A 17,058-nucleotide genomic window follows, 5' to 3' on the forward strand; every position below is an offset into this window, starting at 1 on the left:
AACCTGCCATTTTTGTCTGGGATGAAGCCCAAGCCCGTGCCTTCGATCAACTGAAGAATGCCCTTTGCCACTCCCCTGTTCTCCACAGTCCAAATTTTTCCCGTGACTTTGTCCTGTAGTGTGACTCCAGCGAACTTGCTGTACTTAACCAATTCGATGAGGACGGGAAGCTAGTCCCTATTGTGTATTTCAGCAAGTTGTTGCATGGGGCTGAATTATGATATTCTATTTATGAAAAGGAATGTCTGGCCGTAGTTTTAGGTGTTGAGAAATTCCATTCTTATTTAGAGCACCATCCATACTGATAATCAAGCCCTATCGTGGATGAGCACCAACGTCACGCAACTTGGCAGGACAGGTAGGTGGATCCTCCGGTTGTCAGCCTACAAATTCACTGCTGTGCACGTTTGTGGGAAGGAGAATGTTGTGGCCAACTGTCTGTCGAGTATGTTCGACGGGGTAAATGAGTGTGAGGTCGGGTCCGAGGAAAACTGTCGTCAGTCTGATAGTGCTGAAAGTATCAATATTTTGCAAAATTATCCTTGGTCCTTCACGCACATTTCTGAGCACCAAAAGGATGACACCGAGTGTCAAGAACTGCTGAAAGGAGTCGCTGATGGGCCTCTTCGAGACAAGTGGTTTGGTATCAAGTGAGGGTTGTTGGTTCGTCGTAACCGTAAAAATGGTAATGACAAAACTTACGTTCCCCTCAAATTAAGACCCATGATATTGCACTATTATCATGATTTTACGTGGGTGCTCATCTAGGTCAATACAAAACCTTGCATTGTATCTCTAGTGATTTCTTTTGGCCTAATCTAAAAAAGGACGTATTAGAGCATGTGAGGAGCTGCGACGTATGCCAACGGTGTAAACCTACGCGATCCTCTCAAATTGGACCCCACTCCGCTGATGTCGCGATGTACCCGAGGGAAAAGTTATTTGTCGATTATTTTGGTCCTCTCACGAAATCCAAGAATGGCAACATTGGAATCCTGTCCGTCATCGAAGTCTTTTCTAAATTCGTATGGTTGTTCCTGGTCCGTAAAATAAACTCGCAGCACGTCTACATTTTTACTTGGCATATTTTTGGAGCTTATGGGGCCCCGAAGGTTTAGTCTCGAACAACGTGTCTACCTTCAGGTGTCGTAAATTTCGTCACCTGTGTTTTGGGTGGGGAGTGAAGCATGTTTTTCTGAGCCCCCACTACCCCAAATCTTCTCACGTTGAAAGATTTCACCGCAATCTGAAATCCTGTCTGAGTGCTTTCCATAGCGCTGATCAGCGCAGCTGGGATGATACTTTGGAATTTTTCGTTTTAGCCTTCAACAGTGCTGTGCATGAGTCTCACCGCCACACCCCAGCTGTTTTGTTTCTAGGGAGAAGCCTTGCTGACCCGCTCCAGTTGAAATGGGACATGTATCTGTCCGAACCATCGAGAAACATGAATATTGAGGCAAAATGGAAGGAAGCCATTGCACACTTGGTCAGAGCCCAAGACCGGGTGGCAAAAAGATTCAACCAGGGGAGGAAAAAGGTCACCCTGGAAGTTGGAGACCTGGTTGTGGTAAAAATCTTCCCTATAAGCTTGGCAGCGAACCAAATCGCGGCCAAACTCTGCTATAAATGGTCTAATCCCAAGAGAATTGTAAGGTTCCTGGGCTCTGTAACTGTAGAATTGGAGGATCTGATGAGTAAAAGGTTATCGAAGGCTCATGTGTCTTTATTGAAGCCATATCATCAACGGAGCCAGTAAAGCTTTATCTATTTTCCATTTTAATTTAGTAGTAACACATGTTTATTCTGCTTCTTGCATAATTACCAGTGTTCTAAAGTCCTTTTACTTTCAGGGAAAATAATATAGAGGAAAGAAAAGGGGAATGGAAAGGAATATCGGTGTCATTGGTTGAAGATGAGACGAAATAAGTTGCGAATCCCTTGGAGACGTGAGGATGTTATGTTTAATTACAACTTTGCCTTGGTTACCTGACACCTACTCATGGAAATATTGAATGAATTGCTTGAAATAGACTGATTGATTCAGCGTGATATTGTTTAAAAAAGTACAGGGCCTCAGATCGAGGTGGACTGCATTTTATTGTGCATTGTTGTAACTCATTTCTGTAATTATGTATATAATAGGTGTTTTCCTAGTTTTAGTTAGATTTTAGGTCCTTTAGTATTTAGCAGTGCATGCACTTTAGGTTTAAGGGTTAGAACCTCGCTTTAAAATGTGTCTCCTTGTCTGATCAACAAGAAAAGACACATTTTAAAAAAGGTGGCAGTGAGATGATGAGCCATGCTAAAATGGCATGTTCATAAAAATGATGTTTCCCATATTGCAAAGGGCTTGTATCGGCCTCACCTCGATTGAGTTAAGTGTTTCCGTGATTGTACAAGAGGGAGCAGCTCCCTCGGCCATGAGCACGGAAGATCATTCTTTCGGCGAGACTCTCGTTTTATCTCTTTGGAGCTAATCTTTGCATTGTTATGTGTGTGGAATATAAACATGGACCCCACACAGATTGGAGTGGGGTTTTTATGCCATAAATGGGTTTTTAATAGATTTAAACTTGACCCATAATACCATCCTTCTTGTTATTTTGATTATTGATATTACAGGTATGGTAATCCTTGTACTGTATTAATATTATTTCTACGGTTCTGTTCTGCCATTCTCCTCTTTTAATGATGGCCGATTGATATGCATCCTTCTGCTCTACAGTGAGAATGGGGTATGTGTCTGTTGTTGACGTGATTGTGATGTGTTCATAGCTGGGTCTCTGATTGATTTTATTTACGTGCACCACATTGTAAAGTATTTTGCCATCAAATGAATGTACGCCCTGTGGGTTCTGTAATACTGTTTTATACTGCTTCCTAAAAATGTGGGTGATTCCCTTGTACAGATGACAACATGCAGCAACTCAATAAAACCCCATCGTCAACAATGAACAGTGGGAAAGCAAATTACTGGTCGTAAACTAGGACGCCGGTGCCAATTGATCAATTAGGTTAAAATCTGTATTAGTGTGTTTCAGTGGATATGTCCACAATATTAGACAGATTTCGAAATATTAACCGAACTGGCATCCATAATAATAACTGATTTTTTTTTGTTTATAAAATTTATTATCTTCATAAATTAATATTTAAAATTGCTGCACTATTATGATAATTAAAACTCATTTTTATGTAGAAGAAAGTGTGATTATTCTAAATACTCCAAATTTGTTATAATAATGGATTACGCTAGCATTGAAAAAATTTCAAAAACCATTAAAAATCCTGTGGTATCTGGAGGGTAGCACATTCAAATGCGGCCGTCTCCAATGTGTTAATATCATCTTCATCTTCATCATCATATATGCATAATTAATTGTATTATCCCTGGCCTCCCCCAACCCATGAGCTGCCACTGGTCCACATACAGCCAATTACACTGAAGAAAATGGAAATTGCAACACCCAGAAGGAGTCGTGCTACATTGCTGCAATTGAACATGCAGGACGAGTGTTCAGTTGTGCTTCAATGATTACACTTTTAGGTCCCTCTGACTGCAAGTTTGGACAACAATTGAGGGGCTGACATGGGAAAGCACTTAAGTCCAAAACTGCAGTTTTACAGGAGAAGCAAAAAACTGTTTCAAAGGTCTTGTTTGAATTACTTATTCAAAAAACTGTTTCAAAGCCCTTGTTTGAATGATTTATTCATTATAACAATAATATCAAAACCACTGTTAAGTTTGAGAACGCACCAAAACCATTGTAAAGTTCAAAAACATGAAAAAATGACAACAGATTGCATAAACAATTTGAATTATAAGCAAATGTTGTGGTAAAATTCCTTGTACTCTTCATCTAAGTAATCTACCTTCGAAAGTAAGTCCTTCTTCTTGGCCTCATTGATTGTTGGAATACTCTGGACTGGTGGAAGATCTCGAAGATTAGCAACATCATTAAGGGATGAAATTTCAACTTTGGAAATTCCTTCTTGAAAACCCTGCTGAAAAATCTGTTACTCATTCGACATTCAGGATGCTTTATTTGATCATCCATATAGATCCTATGGACATTAAGGTCTGGGCTCAAGTAAAGCTGAGACGATTGATGCCTAGAATAATGGTTCTCCTCCGCTGGAAAAGACTGTACATGGGCTTTGATGAGATCCCTATCTTCATCAGTATATTTGAATTTACTGGCATTTGAGCGTGGATTTTGCTCTCTTGTGTCCTTCCAGAGTAACTGCCCTCCTTTTTTCTTACTTATTAGACGACCCAGGTGATTGATATCCCCAAGACACCACAGAATACCTTCCTGCAAACTTGAATGTGCCCTACAGAGGTTGGTAATCTATAAGCCACATTTACCTGACGATCACGAGTAGTTTCTGAGTCACCCCCTTGTTCAGTTGTTGAAACCCTCTTTCTACTTCTCTGAGTAGGGATTGAACTCATCAGTCCCACGAGAAAGTTAGAGCGCATTGAGTAATCCTCTTTCCAGACATCGCTATGCAATGTCTTAGCTCCCTGAAGCAGGTCCTCATTCGCTGTACACTTGTTGCCAGGCCTTTTGCAGTTAGGCTGAAAAGACTGAAAACACTGCTAGAGCCTATTACACCAGTTGAAATGATAAAACACGTAAACATAACCTTCAAAACTCATTGAGTAATTACCTTTTGAAACGGACACGACGGAAGTCAAGGGGACGATTTGGTTGCATTTTAAGTCGGGTATTTATCACAAGAAACACTCCACTATTATAAAACAAGCACAAATTCGTCACTGTTAGCTAATAAACAACTCTGCAACTCCATACGTTATTACAACCAAAGCGATAAGAACCACTCCCGCATAAGACGGACAAGGTTCAACGGACATACGTGCCTCTCTATGCCAAGGCGTCTGGACTTAAAACTGATGCCATCTAGCGACCTTCAGAGGAGCTGAACTAAACGAGGGACGCACTTACGGGTTTCTCCACGCCATCGGCATTGCTCCTTACTTGCATATCCGCGGAAAAGAAAAAAGTTATTTTTGGACTTAAGTGCTTTCCCACGTCAGCCCCTCAATTAATACAGGATGTGCCCACCACGAGCTGCAATACGTTGATGAACTCGTCGAGGCATGGAGTCAATAAGGCCCTGGATCGCTTCCTGAGGAATTGTGGCTCATGCTTGCTGCACTGCACGGGTCAGTTGTTCCAGAGTTGCGGGTGGCTGAGGACGGTTGGCCAGTTGTCGACCCATCATGTCCCACACATGCTTCATAGGACTGAGGTTCGGGGATCTGGCGGGCCATTCTAAGGTTGTGATGTCATAGAGAGCTTCTCTGGAGATGCGTGCAATGTGAACCTGGGCATTGTTCCTGCTGAAACATCCCATTAGCAATGTTCGCCACCATAGGGACAACCACTGGATTGAGTACCCTATCAACGTACTGTCGAGCAGTCATAGCGCCCTCAACAAGCACTAATTGTGATTTCACATTAAAGCCAATATCTCCCCAGACCATAATGCTTGGTGTTGGCCCTGTGTACCTCTCGACAATAAGATCTGGACGGCCCCTCTCCCCGGTACGTCGCCGCACACGATTCTGGCGATCACTGTGGGCAAGACAGAAGCGCAATTCATCACTAAACACGATCCTATGCCATTCGTCGACCCACGGCGATCTTTCTCGATACCATGCCAGCCTTACACGTCGCTGTTGTGGGGTCAATGGAACACCTTCTGCAGAGACATGGGCTCGTAAGCCAGCTCCACACAGGCGATTACCAACTGTTTGTTGTGTAACGTGGGGTGCCACAGCTGCTCGAATTTGCGCTGCTGTTGCATGGGGTTCCATCCGGGCCATCCGAATGATGCGGCGATCCTCTCACACAGTTGTCTGTCGCGCTGGGCCTGTGCCAGGTCTACGAGTGTGGGTACCTTCATTTGACCATTGCTGCCATATACGTTGTACAGTAGATGCCTGTCGGCCAACACGTGCAGCGACGGTCCTTAGTGATAATCCAGCCTCACACAGCTCAATTATCCAAGCCCTCTCAAATGGTGACAGTTGTCGATAGTGTGCTCTTCTCTGTTGTCGAGGCATGTTTGACGGGAAACACATCACTGCACAGACTGCAAGTCAACTACGCTTCACCAGAGTCCATATACTGGAGTTGATTCCTTAGCGACCCATCACGTGGGGAGACCTGTAGCAACAATCCAATGGGTCTGAAACTTTGATCGTTTACATTCCTACATGGCATCGTTCCATATCTTGAAAATCAATACAAACGACCGATGCCTTCATGGTGTTGCAATTTCCATTTTCTTAAGTGTAGAATGGACTTATTTTAGAATACATGTACATGAATAGAAAATAAGAGAAAAAAAATGAAAAGCACTCCAAAATAAATGATGTAAATTAAATAATCAACAATATGGTAACAATTTTGAGGATATAGTAGAACCAATTTTGTGAACCTCTCATCAACATATCAGACACACCATTAACCCAACGAGAAATTAAACTACTAACCCTAGTCCCTAAGCACAATTACAAACAGAAACTTGACAAATCAACTCGGAAACAGCTAATAACATGAACTGAAACAGCAATTCCGAAAATACCAAACTACGAAAAAGAAACTATAAGGCATTTTGTAGCAAGTAAAATTGAAAAGAAATAAAAAAGATATATATATATATATGTATATATAAATCTATAAGTATACCAGTCAAAGAAAACATGAAACACAACACACTGTTAATCTTAAAACTAGCAACTTGGCCAGGGCCAAGCTTGTGTCTGTCGTCTCTGATTTGTGACCAGCGAAGGGAACCTTTAAATGTAAATTCTTATTTTAAATTTCCTTCCGTGCCGGAGTTTGCCGGAGTTTCCATTAAAGTTCAAATAACTTACCCCTCGCAGCATTCACCTTTTCAGAGCGTGGTTGCTGATGACAGGGAGATTAACGGTGATTGTCTTAGCTAACCTTAACTAACCTAAAGAATTATCTCGTACTGCTGTTTCTTGTTGTCAACATGTCGTGTGTTATCCCTAATCCTTTTCATTTGAGAAAGGAAGAATTAATTTCCAAACTTCGTATTCATAAATTAAATTTGGCAGGAAATGTTAGAAATGACACGAGTCTGTTCAAACAGTCCCTTACTTTACCGGTAACTATTCCTGCGTTGCGAGTTGTGAGCACTTTTAGCAGTGGTTAGAGATAGATTGTCTGAGTTTAATGCAATTCTCGTGTCTTTCTGTTCTTCTGAGCCCTCACATGGTCAATTAACATGTGTGAAGGCACAGCTACAGCATTACATGGATCGGATTCGCGATTTGTTGTCTCTCAATTTGCCAGCATATGAGCGACATTTGTCAGGTCAGAATATATTCTGCTATCGTATGCGACAGTAGACCGAGGGTCTGGCGGCCGATACCAAACCAGGCAAACTAAGGGAAAACCAATAGCTGCGAGCAGAGGAGTTTTCCCTTAGAAGGTTAGATAAGATGAGATTTTGTGTGGGAAATAACACATAAATTCATCAGCTGCTGCCTTGCAGTGAGGCAGGGGACTGCCAAAGGCTAAGGGAGACCACCCTGAAAAACGAAAACGAGCCTCGGAAAGAAACATATTCTGAATGTCGACAATACTTCAAGTACTCTTGGAACTAATGACGACGTCATGTCCAATGTTCATTCAAGATGCACGAGAAGAATCGATCATAGAAACAAGCTTTGGATTGGAACCTTAAACGTCATGATTCTAACAGGAAAATGCAACGAAATCACGGATTTAATGAACTGCAGACGTATTCACATCCTAGGGCTAAGTGAAACCAAATGGAAAGGTTGCAACACAAGAATGTTAGAGGACGGATATAAATTATTCTTGAGTGGTAATCCTGCAGTGGCGAGGAATGGAATTGGTTTCATACTCCATAAAGACATTGATAGTGTAACAGATGTCTCCTTCATCAATGAGAGATTAATCAAAGCTAAAATATGCCTAAATGGAGAAACTCAAACTGTAATCCAAGTTTATGCTCCCCAGCAGGGTTGTAGCGATGACCAAAAAGCAAGCTTCCTAGAAAAACTAGAGGACATCATTGATGAATGGAACATAATGATAACTGGGGATTTTAATGCCCAGGTAGGTGCTGATAGGTCAGGTTATGAAGGCATTATTGGTCCATATGGATTTGGTAATAGAAATGAGGAGGGTGAACTTCTGCTTGATCTATGTACATGAAACCAACTTCTGGTGAAGAACTTGTGGTTTCAGAAACAGGATAGCCACAAGATAACGAGATACAGCTGGGATGGTCAGTATAGATCAGTGATAGACCTTATCATCACAGATAGGTCAAGTGGAGAAAAGGTGCATGATGTAAAAGTGATACCTAGTGAGACCCTTGATAGTGACCATAGACTCCTCATTGCAGACCTAAAAGTCACCAAACTTATTATTAAAGTAAACAGGAAGAAAAAAACCACGAATTAAAAACTGGAAATTGAAAGATGTGGAAGTCGAACAGCAGTTTCAAGAGGAAATCACAGCTAAAATACCAATAACAGACACAAAGAAAGGTAATGAAGTCAAGAGAACTGTACGGGAAGAAAAAGAGAAAACTTGGAAAGAATTTACAACTAAACTGGCAGAAGACAGTAAAGGGAATATGAAAATGATATATGGAATAGTAAAAAGTAAAAGATCAGATAAAGAAGCAATTACAGCTTTGGAGACAGCAGATGGGAATATAGTTTGCAATATGAATGATATCACGGATACAATGGGGCAGTATTTTGACAAGCTCCCAAATGGCCCTAAAGAGATCTCTGCTGAGGATGTGGGACAGAAAACAATAGAGGAAGATATCCCAATTACATGAACAGAAGTAGAGCAAGCTCGCCACAGGATGAGAAGTGGTAAGTCAGCAGGAGCTGATGAAATTACAGCTGGCATGATTAAAGCTGCTGGTCTGCCAGGAATACAGTGGCTGTATAGAGTTCTCAGAACAATATGGAAGGATAACGAAATACCTGAAGATTGGACAAAAGGGGTGATAGTTCCTATCTTTAAGAAAGGGAGTATAAGGAAAAGTGAAAATTACAGAGGCATTACCCTCTTATCACACGGCCTTAAAATTATGGAGAAGATCATTGAAGCCAGAATAAGGGATATACTAGAGCCTATCTTAGAAGAGGAACAACATGGCTTTAGGACTGGAAGAAGCACAACAGATCTGATATTTACTTTGAGGATGTTGGCAGAGAAACACTGGGAAAGAGGAAATGACCTAATTATTGTGTTTATGGACCTTGAAAAGGCGTATGATAATGTTCCTAGATCAACTATTTGGAAAAGTCTTAGAAAACTTGGTGTACCGGAGCACCTTATTAGGAATATCCAAATGCTATATACTAATTGTAAAAGCTGTGTCAGAATTGGAGATGGTCACTCTGAATGATTCAATACAAACAAAGGAGTACAACAGGGAAGTGCCTTATCACCTCTTCTATTCATAGCAGTTATGGATACCATTTTAAAGGCTATTTGCTTAACGTCGCACCGACACAGATATGTCTTATGGCGACGATGGGATAGGAAAGGCCTAGGAAGTGGAAGGAAGCGGTCGTGGCCTTAATTAAGGTACAGCCCCAGCATTTGCCTGGTGTGAAAAGGGAAACCACGGAAAACCATCTTCAGGGCTGTCGACAGTGGGGCTCGAACCTACTATCCATTTTAAAGGAACTAAAATGAAAAGGTAATAAAGATCTTCAGGCTCTGGTGTTTGTAGACGATGTGGCAATATGGGATGAAACAGAGGAGAGAGTGCAAAATAATCTGAATGCATGGTGTAAGAAGTTTGATGATTATGGAATGAAACTGAACCCATCAAAAACAGTAGCATTGAAAATCAGGAGACATAATGCAGAATGCAACATAAAAGTACAGGACCACCAAGTTGAAGTAGTACACCAATTCAGTTATTTAGGAAGTGTAATGGCTAGTAATAACAGAGCTGAGATAGAAATAACAAACAGAGTAACCAAAGGCTCTAACTTTTATAGTATCGTTAGACACCTACTATGGGATGAGAAGGTCCCACAAAGAACAAAACTGACCATGTACAAGTCATATTTCATTCCAATCCTTAAATATTCTCTGGAAACCTGCACACTAACATCAAAGGATTGTAGTAGGATTCAAGCCTGTGAAATGAAATTTCTTAGAACTGTCCTCCAAGAGACCCGACTTGATCATGTGAAAAATAATGAGATCTGATCCAACCTAGGTCTAAATGAATCGATGGAGGAAAGACTTAGGTTATCGAGACTTAAATGGTTTGGGCATGTTAAATGAATGAATAGCACAAGGTTACCATGTGCTTATTTGGAAAAGAGAATAACAGGTAGAAGGCCAGCTGGAAGACCAAGAAGAAGATGGATCAACTGAGGGAAGACGTGGAGAGAAGAGGATGGAATTGGGAATCTGTCTTGGACAACGAAATGTTTTTGAATAGGCAACTTTGGAAGACGCTTGTTTTCAAACACCCTACCCGACTCGCTGGAAGGGCAAACCAATGATGATGATGATGATGAGCGACAGGAGTGTGAATCCCTATTAACACAGTTTTCTTGGATTTTTGATAAAATTGTAGGCTTTCTTGAAGGGAATGAGTTGCCTAATTCAAGCTCTGAAGTTCAAGTGTCTACCCCTTTTGAATCGTGTGAAAGTGAAAGAGTCACTCCAATTTCTGTATCTACTGCCCCTCAAACTTGTACTGTGGTCACTAGTGATAATGTTCCCCTGGGATCTTCTTCTGCTCTCTTTATTAGTGCTTTAGTGCCTGTAGGTAATGCATGTAATGGGTGTGTCAGCCTACTGTTGCTACACAACCTGTTTCTCATGCGATGATGCAAAAATATCCCCCTGTCCAAGAGCCACCTGTATCAAATGCTTCGGCGGTTTCTCAAACGTATGAGAATGTTTTGCAGATAACAATATCTGCGCTGCCTGCAACATTGCAGTCTTCAAGAGATAAGAATTTCATATTGTTCCGTGTTGAAGTAAGTTCAATATTAAGTTAAAAGAAGGTATATAATGGTTCCACCTTTCAATACTATTAAAATAAGAAATGTAAGTTTACATTCCTATTTAATTAAAATTGGTACCGGTTTCGACCAGTGTTCATGGTCATCATCAGTCAATTGCAAATAAGTGTAAAACAATGCATAGAAAATAAAATGCAAAGTTTAAATAATTCTGTTTGGTTTCTGCTAGTGAAACACTAAAATCTTTAAGGAGCACTGTGCATTGAAATACAGCCAAAAAACACAAATGAGATGCAGTTTATGGAGCACTATAACACATAAGGGAGCACTGTGTGTTGAGATTTCCAAGTTATGTAGAAGTCTAAAGTCAAATACGATCGGGGAATAGAGGGTCCGAGCCCCACTGTCGGCAGCCCTGAAGGTGGTTTTCTGTGGTTTCCCATTTTCACACCACGCAAATGCCGGGGCTGTACCTTAATTAAGGCCATGGTCGCTTCCTTCCACTTCCTAGGTCTCTCCTATCCCATCGTCGCCATAAGACCTATCTGTGTCGGTGCGACGTAAAGCAACTAGAAAAAAAAAGTCAAATACGTATTTTTAGTACCATAGTACCATCCATACTATCGCAAAATTAAATGGCTTTATTTAACAGCCCTTTCATGAACCGTACTATTAATAAATTCAAACACCACTCCAAAACCACATTAACAACAGATAAAACCAAACCCACTGCATTTTCCACCTTTACTTTCTCCCAAAATGCTTATAAAATAACTAACATTCTTAAAAAACATAACATAAAAATATCTTTCAGAAGCAATAACAGAAATCTTGATTTATTACACAACTCTAACTCAATTAATAAATCTAATGTTTTTTCTAGATCTGGAGTATACAGATTCCAATGCAATAACTGTAGCTCTTTGTATATTGGACAGACAGGACGTAACTTTAATATCAGATACTCTGAACACATCAATGCCATAAAATACAACAGATTCTCTGCAATAGGACAACTCATAAAAGATTCTAAACACCGAGCTCGATAACTGCAGTAGCTTAAGTGCCAGTATTTGGAAGATAGTAGGTTTGAACCCTACTGTCAGCAGCCCTGAAAGTGGTTTTCCGTGGTTTCCTATTTTCACACCAGGCAAATGCTGGGGCTGTACCTTAATTAAGGCCACGGCTGCTTCCTCCCCACTCCCAGCCCTTTCCTGTCCCATCGTCGCCATAAGACGTGTCAGTGCAACGTAAAGCAACTTGAAAAAATATATTCTGATCATAATTTCACCAATATTGATAAAGACATAAAAATACTTCAAGTTATTAACAAAGGCCCCCTTCTTAACACTACTGAAAATTGTTTTATTCATCTTGATCAATACGTCAACTTCAATTTAATGATATTTCTGAAAAACCTAATATTTTATTCGACTTCCTTATCCGCTTCATCAAAAATGCTAATTTTACAAACCCATATTCAATATTCCAGACCTTATATAGTTCCTACCAACAATTTCCACTTCCTATAACCCATCCTCCTAATTCACCTTAAACTACTTCATTTCCTCATTTACTTCCCTTTTTTTCCCCTTAATTTATTTCTCCTTTATTTTTCTACCTCAACTTTTTCTTTCCTTATTACATTCTTTTTTCCACTCTCATAATTGATTCACATTTTCTAACATCTCTAATGATTTCAAATTTATACTTTACACTATTCTAAGATTGACCTTCAAGATATATCACGCTACATCATTTATGCTCCTCAACTGTTCCAATATTGCACCTTTTAGAAACATCTTTCAATAATTTCTAATTGATCGAATTGATCTTATCATATAGTATCTGAATAGTCTTAACCTATACTTGTGATATTCACACTTGGGTAATATATTTTCGTATCCAAACCATGCACGTAGGGGCAAAATTTCTTAAGATGTTCATTCGCTAGCCATACCTATTCTACAATAGAAACCTACACTTTGAGATGGGAGTTAATGATCATTATGAAGAAACAGAAGAGGAGAAGAGATATATATGCTAAATCATTATTATCAGACACACGTTTTAAAATTTTAACTATGGATTCATGTCATATAATTTCTTTTCTTAGTTGGGAACCCACTGAGCAGACAATGGAAATAATTTTTTTGACGCGATGTACGGCCACTTTCATTTTATAATAGCACGATAACTTAATCTGTAAGGCATACGCTGGTAACATTATCTTGGCACCAGCAGGCAAACGGTTACGATATACCGAGTTTGGAAATATGTTTTTGTTGTGATTATTGGGATTTGATTATTTGGACTCGGAAGCCGGCGATAAATTATGTATGTAAAGGATTTATTCAATTGTTTGTTTTGGTTTTCCTCAGTATGTGAATTTTGGAATTGTTTAATTTGTTTGAAGTCGATATGATTTTAAAAATTATTTGATTGTCATGGTAATTCTGGTGCATCCTGTACCACACGCGCCACATCGGCGTGGGAGATTTCCGGTTTCGTAAAGTTGCACAAATTTCGTAATTTTTCTAGAGGCTTCCTAAATGTTCCTTGTCTGCACTATTTTTTCTGCGCTCCTATTGGAGAAAATAAAAGGAAATGTGATTGGTAGGTGAAGGAAAACATCATACGCTCATTGGCCGTGGTAAGATTTCATAATTTCCGGGGAGAAGCGTTGTCGCTGGAGCTTTGCTCTGCGAGGGCGTCTTTTCTGTTTGACCACTGAAGGGAACGGTCACCTTCCAAGGTACGGGTCTTCTGGGCCCCACCATCCGGTAAGCACTGATTATTATTTTTTAACTTTTCTGGTATTCAGTTTCAGATGTAGTGTTTCTTTTTATTTATCTTGCCGGAGCGTACCCGTATTTCCTTCTGCTTCCAAATGTTATAATTATGACTTAGCCGTTTCGGCAAGTCGCCTCACTTTGTCAAGAGATAGTTCCCGTTTGTTGTTTTGTAAATTAATTGTTATACGCCTTTCGAAGTAATCCTTATCAGTAATATTTTTCTCGGGACTATCTCATTCATTCCGCTTCATCATGGAATATTCATCTTTAGGTCGGGTACCCTTTCTCAGAAGTGTTTTTGAGGGGGCTACCCACTGAAGATGCTCTGCTCCATGATTATACGTAAATTATTTTTCCTCCTTAGATGTATCTCTTCACTTTAGTATAACGTTACCTTCCTTTATTTATTTCGAACTGTTTTGGGTTTTTAAAGGTAACGCCACAACAGTGGAACGTCATGTGTGATGTTCCGGTGTAAAATAAATTTAATTACTAAATGCTACCCTCATGTAAATTGTAATGGTTGTTGAAATTATGCCGTCATTATTTTAATTGTATCTTGGTTATTGCTTTATATATGAAATCGAATCTAACTTGTTAAGTAAAGTTTAGGATTACATTGACTTCGCTTCTTCAGTGTTACCAATACCTTCCACCGCCTGGATATGGTTCCCAGCCGTTTCCCGGTTATCCTTTCTTAATAGTCATGTTGGTTAAACTGTTTGTTTATTTCCTGTGATTAATGTGCTTGCAAATTTAATTTCGTACATGTTGACATGCCTTGTGTACAGTACTTTTGGTGAAAGCATTACGGTAGCAAACATTTTCTCTTCTTTAAACCTATTAATTGTAACCTTACCCTTTGGAGAGGTTGCAGTATGTTAGCAGAGCTTTGGGTTGCTGAAGAAGCAAAGTTGACGGTAATTCGGTGGTTATAACCTAAAATTTAATTCAAGTATTATCTCGTAGTTTCCTTTTTTTATCAACATGTCTCGTGCTATCCCAGGTCCGTTCCATTTGAGGAAGGAGGAATTAGCTTACGAACTTCGTATTCGTAAGTTGAATTCGACAGGAAAGGTTAAGGATGACACGAGCTTGTTGAAACAATCGCTAAATGAACCTGTTTTCGTCCCAGGGTTATCAACAGATGAAGTGTGCGCATCTTTGTCGATTGTTAGAGATAAAATTGTAGAATATAAAGCCATTATTATGTCATTTTGTTCTTCTAAACCGTCCGATGCACAGTTAGCACGTGCGAAAGGCCAAGTGCAGCATTACGTGGACAGGATTCGCGATCTGTTGGCGCATAATTTATCTGAAGATGAGCGATGTGAGTGCGAATCGTTGTTATTGCAGTTTTGTGATATTTTTGATAAAATTGTTGGATTGCTGGAAGGTAATTCTTTGCCTAGCTCAAGTTCAATAGTTAATGTACCCGTCCAATCTGAAACGTGTGACAGTGACACTGTATCTGTATCTACTGCTTCACCAGTTAGTGCAGTGGTCACTTGTAATGATATTCCCGTGCAGTCTTCTCCTTCTGCATTTACCAGTGCTTCTCTGCCCGTGAATAATGATAGTGGTGCTTCTTGTACGCAAGTTACTATGTCAACTGTTCCTATGGGAACTGTTAATTCTACTGTGTCTTTATCTCATCCTCCGGTTGCGACCCAAGTTGTTTCTCTTCCTATTGTACAAAGATATCCCCATGTCCAAGTGTCACCTGTAATAAATTCTTCTGGGGTGTCACAGATGTGTGAAAATGTGTCGCAAATGCGAATATCTGTGCCGGTTTCTATGCAATCTAACCTCAGTCCTAACCTCACTTTTAGTACTCCTACCCTATCCCAGGAGCGTTCAAATCAAGATTTCTTTGCTACTGTGATGCCTTCTTGTAACCAATCCAGTGCTGTTCAGGTACCTACTACTCCTGCTGCTTCTCAAATTTTTTCAAACCTGCCTCACCCATTAACTGCTATATTTAAGGGTGTATCTAAGTTCACCGCTAATTCGATTGACGAAGTCGTAGGGTTTCTACGTTTTTTGGTCGAATTTAAAGATCAGAGTGTAGTGTATTCCTTAAGTCGTGACAATTTCTTCCAAGTCTTATATCCACATGTATCTGGAGCTCTTTCTGAGCATGTCATAAGAGCCATTTCAGAAAAGTGGACAGTTGACCAATTTCATGCACATGTGCTTGAGTTTTTTATTCCTTCCCGTGCTTTGTCTTCTTTGGTTCAGAAGCATTATTTTAGAGTACAGTATTTGAATGAAACTTTGTCGGAATACATCCAGGACATTAAGTTCAATGCTCGGATCTTCATGCTAAACTATTCTGAGTCTCAAATGGTTGCTAGCATTATTGAGGGTCTTGCACCAAATTACCGGTCGTATCTTGCTCTGTCACCTCGACCCGCTACGTTCGCTCAGTTGGAAGCTATTACTGTTTCTGCTGAAGGCATTAGGTATGCCGACCAGTTACGAGTCGCCTTGGCTCCTCCTCCTATGAGCATGTCTTCTCAGGTCACTAGTACCGTTTCTACTTCTTCCAAGCCACGTAATTCACGTGCATGTTATAGTTGTGGTTCTACGGATCACTTCCAGCGGAACTGTCCTAAGATTGGGCCCTTAGGCAATTCAAAACCTGTCATGGGTGGTCAACTTCAGAATTTCCAAAGGAATTGTCCTAAGATTGAGCCCTTAGGCAATTCAAATCCGAATGAGAATAGAGTTTCTCCCTCCACTAGTTCTTGCAGATATTGTGGGTCAAATAGACACTTTTCAAGACAGTGTCCTCGCAATTCTTCCGGCTCTGGGCGTTCTGGTAATAGTAATCCCAGATGACTAGCCGCCGATCCTGGTGCCAAAACTTATAGTGTACCTTCATGTTTCGTCTGTTATCGCTGTCAATTAGTTGATGATTTACCCGACCCTGTAGTCGATTATAAGCTTCAGTCTGACCCTAGTGTCAATTTTCCAAAATCTTGTGGTATTTCTGCTATTCCTCCATGTAAATTACCTTACATTTGCCTAGAAGTGAACAATGAACCAGTTTGTGCTTTAGTTGATTCTGGAAGTAGCCTCACCTTGATGAGTGAAAAATTGTATAACTCTGTGAAATCTGTTTGTAAGTTCCCTGCTTTAACACCTGTGTCTTTAACCTGCCATACGGCTAATTCTAATTCCTTGAATTTGATTGGAAGTCTGAAT

At 40.1% G+C, this 17,058-nt stretch overlaps 1 protein-coding gene across 4 annotated transcripts in view; it reads right to left on the reverse strand.

The window, feature by feature from the left end:
• Positions 1–17,058, reverse strand: part of mxt (Eukaryotic translation initiation factor mextil) — a 425,214-nt gene that overhangs the window by 63,955 nt on the left and 344,201 nt on the right. The gene's annotated exons all lie outside the window — the stretch shown is intronic.

This window comes from Anabrus simplex, chromosome 4, assembly GCF_040414725.1.
Source record: "Anabrus simplex isolate iqAnaSimp1 chromosome 4, ASM4041472v1, whole genome shotgun sequence".
Classification (NCBI taxonomy): domain Eukaryota; kingdom Metazoa; phylum Arthropoda; class Insecta; order Orthoptera; family Tettigoniidae; genus Anabrus; species Anabrus simplex.